The sequence below is a fragment of the Octopus bimaculoides genome, chromosome 4 (assembly GCF_001194135.2).
Source record: "Octopus bimaculoides isolate UCB-OBI-ISO-001 chromosome 4, ASM119413v2, whole genome shotgun sequence".
Taxonomy (NCBI): Eukaryota; Metazoa; Mollusca; class Cephalopoda; order Octopoda; family Octopodidae; genus Octopus; species Octopus bimaculoides.
This window is the reverse complement of record NC_068984.1, coordinates 135423016-135427772: the sequence shown is the minus strand read 5'-3', so window position 1 is coordinate 135427772 and position 4757 is coordinate 135423016.

Here is a 4757-nt window from a genome sequence, read left to right as displayed (position 1 = left end):
TATATACATATATATATATATATATATATATTTACAAACACATACACATATACATATATATATCTTGAGTATACGTTACATCAGTCGTGTAACAGCATTCCACCGCTTTAAATTTTAGATATTTAATATTATATTTCTATGAAAAATATAGATATATTTAACCCTTTACTATAAACTATGGGGGAATCAAATGTAACATATATATGGACCCCTCACATTGTTCAATACTTCGCTCGAATGTGTCTTCAATAATCTCACAATTGCGCTACAAAATATATATGAACATTGGGTATATTAAGAAGCGTTATATCCAAAAAGGAGAGTTAGTAATTTTGCAATATGAAAACAGCTTTCGAAATAAACCTGTAACGAGTGGTCCTAAAAATAGTCCTAAACAGAGTGAGGAAGAGACTATTTTCTCTATATTGCTGTTGCTTGTTCCTTCTCGAGCCATGCCTGGCTCATAAGGGCCGCTTTCCCGGTTTCATTGGCGTAGAAGCTCACCACCTAGACGGGACGCCGGTCCGTCACACGTGAGCGCAGATGCAGGAGGAAAGAATGAGAGAAAATGGTGGCGAAAAAGGAACAGAAGTTCGCCATTACCTTCTGCCGGATCCGTACGGAGCTTAGTTGTTTCACTCATAAACACACACATCGCTCCGTCTGAAATTCGAACCAGCAATCCCTCAACCGCGAGTATGCTACTCTAACCACTAGGTCATGTGCTTCCACATAGTCTCTATAATAAGTGAGAATATAGTTTGGTATACATTATTTACATTATTTATATTTGATGGATATTTGTCCTCATCTTGTTTGTTGTTAACACAACGTTTCGGCTGATATACCCTCCAGCCTTCATCGGGTGTCTTGGGAGAAATTTCGAATCTGAGTTCTCATTCCTTAGGTATTTTTCGATGTTGCTGTTGTTGTTGTTATTATTATTATTATTATTATTATTATTATTATTATTATTATTATTATTATTATTATTATTATTATTATTATTATTATTATTCAGATATCTGCCTGGAATCGAACTCGGAATCTTGGGTTTAGTAGCCCGCGCTCTTAACCACTACGCGAATTTCCTCCTCTACCCGCATTATTTTCAGAGGTACTACAAAATTTCATATCCAATAGGCGTTCTTTTCTCTGATTTATCTTGTACATTTACGAGTGAGTGAGTGAGCGTGCATGGGTTTGTATCTAAACGTGTGTGCCTATGAGGATATAACTAGATGAGTCATATCTGATCACTTGTAAGTTACGTTGTTTATCTATTTATTAATGTTCATTATTCGAGATAGTTCAATTGTTTTCCATGTTGAGTAATTTCACTGTTTTATAGGATTTAATAATCATAAATGATATCAAATTAGTTCAATATAACTTGAAATTTTTTGCTAATATGCGATCCGCCTTTCAAAACGCATAGCTAGTACAAAACATTAGTACCTTAATTTTCTCACTAACATATTCTATTACATTAATGGGTTTTTGTGATTATTAACTCTAAGCTGTCAGTTCGCCAATTTTGCGTTGAAATGTTGACACGTAATTATATTGTCTGGGTCCTTTGAAAGATTTTCAATAATTTATTTTAAATTTGATTCAAGGTTAATTGTAACAATTACTCACCGATAATTGGTTATTTTAGCTCGTGTTTATTTAAATTTTAAATCAGGCAAGACTGCAATAATATCAGCCACTTTGTTATAACTATCTCATATTCCGGTAGGAAAGTTACTCGAATCTCGTAAATGAGTTGTACAATGAACACGATGAAGCAAACAGTTTAGTGGACCTGGTCTTAATAAATGTATCATTGAACATTTATTTTCAGTACATAGACTTAAATTAAACTGATAGATTTAATTTAACCATGTCGTTTCGTGTTCAGCTTAAATCGGCGGCACACTGGGTAATTGTATCCTGCTAACCGCCTGGCTGACTAACGCATTGTAATGGCATTTGGTAGACAGAAGCTTTGGAAGCACGTGGGTGTGGGTATGGGTGTGTGGTTGGGTGTGCGTGTGTGCATGTGGATGTATGTGTACATGTGCGTCTCTATGTGTGTGCGTATGTATACATATGTGTCTGTGAATGTTTTGTGCTGACGCTTTCTCCTCTTCCACCGCTTGAAAAACGAAGCCGGTTTCTTCAGTTCCTCCTATGTTACTGCCTTGGCAAAGGAAACCGAAAGAAAATCCGCGACAGACATGAAAGATAAACAATCTAAGTACTGAGACGATTCATTTGACTAAACCCCTGCATGCGACGCCCCTGTACGACCGCAGTCTAATTAAAGAAACGAGTAAAAGATGACAGATAAATCATGAGTGTTAGTAGGGTGTTTCACTCTTTCTCTTGAAACGATGTATTCGAAAAGATGCGTATGTGGAGGTGAAAATAAATTTGATATATTCCGCTGTGAGTACTTGCTTCTCTGCCTTTGTTATCAAAAATTATATACCAAGTAGTCATCAATAATTATTTCAAATTTTTCCACACGGGCAGCTTGAGGAAAGTGGTGATGAGTCGATTACACCGACCACGGTATTCAACTGGTACTTTTTTTCTATCATCCGAAGGGATGAAAGCAAAGTCGACCTCGACGGAATTTGAACTCAGAACGTAGGGATTTCGTAAAGTGTACTAACGATTCTTTTCTACTCTAGACACAAAGCTCGGAATTTTAGATCGATCTCAGTTTGCAACTGGTACTTAATTTATCGACTCCGAAATGATGAAAGGTAAAGTCGACTGGGTGGAAATTGAACTCAGAACGTAAAGAGAGACGAAATACTAATAAGCATTTCGTCCATCGTGCTAACGTCTCAGCCAGCTCTCCGCCTTGAGCTAGTCATTAATAATAACGAAAATGGGGGACGACCGGTGTGCTAAGGATTCTGCCAGCTCACCGCCTGAATTATAATAATTATTATATTAATAACATCGACGACGATGCCGACGATGACGATGATGACGACGATGGCGACAAAGGCTTTGATGATGATGTTTAAGATGAGAAAGTGGATGTCGACAATTTTAGCAGAAACTACAAAAAGGCGGTGAATGAAAAGATTCTTGAGACTATTAGGTATATGTCTTCAAACAAAAATCACTGTCTTGAACTTTAAGTCCAATAATTGCGTGTAGTCTTAAAAGTTCAAGAGAAAAGTGTAACTGTTGTATTGGCCTGAAGGATCAAGAGATCATATTTCATTATCTTTTCTACGCTTACTGAATGTGATTATTTAACAATTCTTGAATTTCTCCAAGCATCTTTTCATTGATACGTTGCATAATAACACATATTTGCCACAGGCAGTAATAATGCTGTATAATATAATACTGCATATTCTGCTTCTAGCTTTTATCTCACATGTTAATATTGTTAAGCTTAGATAAACATTATCTCAAAGTCAATAGTCCTGCATGTCTAGTTATTACTAGATTTATTGCATTATCAAACACCAAAAAATATATTGTCATTATAAATGAACGAATGAGTAAACAGATAAATAAATATGGCGTGATTGCATGCAATAAAACAGTGATTTTGAAATACAACTCTTTAAAAATTACTATTTACTTAAAGGATACAGCGATGCAATAAGAAATAGCATTTACATTTTATGAAGAATTTGCTTAAAAATGGAATTTCTCGTCTTATAAAATATTTGTAATTTATAAGTAATAAGCTTTGACAAATATATTAGCAAAACATAAAGTTATTGTGAAACAAAACATCAGTTTGTTCCGACATGTATTTCTAATATATTTACATTACTTGATATTAAAATTAATTTTTGCTTACAAATGATATGATATTTGTCCTCTGTATGAAATCATATCAAATTTGATACAATATGTCTGATAATGTGTCTTAACAATTATATTATATTTGGGAAAACATCCTATTAAATTATTTTGCGCATATATATTTTTGTATTAGAACAAGAATGTGACACATTCAACCATTGAATGTATTTCAGAAATAAATAATAGAATTAATGTATTTATATATTTCAATTTTCTCTTGAGATATAAGATATAATCTGATTCCTTAGAGTGTAAGGAAATAACAAAATACAAAGACATCCTAAAGAAATGCTTTTGAAGACGTTCATCCGTTCTAGAGACATGAACCATATTCATTGTTTAAACGCTTTAGGTCTAATGTGGCGTATGTTTTTAGTTAATAGCACATAGCTAAATATTCGCATGAAAAATATAAAGCTTAGAGAGATCCGCGTGGCTGATTAGGAAGTAGGCTAGAATGATAAAGGGAACTATTGAGTGATGCTTCAAGGAATGAAGTGAGTGAAAGAGCTACATTAGGTAGTTTGGGTTGATCAAAGATGTGTCTCAGCAAGCAAATACAAAGTAAAAAGAGAAGTGAGGCAAAGTATCTCAGAGTCGGTGGTTAGATATCACGGTCTCTAATGGACTCATATTCCAAAAACACTTTGGAGAGATGATGTATATAAGTTTTGTTTACATTATTTACATTATTTACATTTGACGGATATTTGTCCTCATCTTGTTTGTTGTCAACACAACGTTTCGGCTGATATACCCTCCAGCCTTCGTCAGGTGTCTTGGGGAAATTTCGAACCTGGGTTCTCATTCCTAACGATGTTACTATTATTATATTATTATTATTATTATTATTATTATTATTACTATTATTAATCAGGTCACTGCCGTGAATCGAACTCGGAACCTTGGGGTTAGTAGCCCGCGCTCTT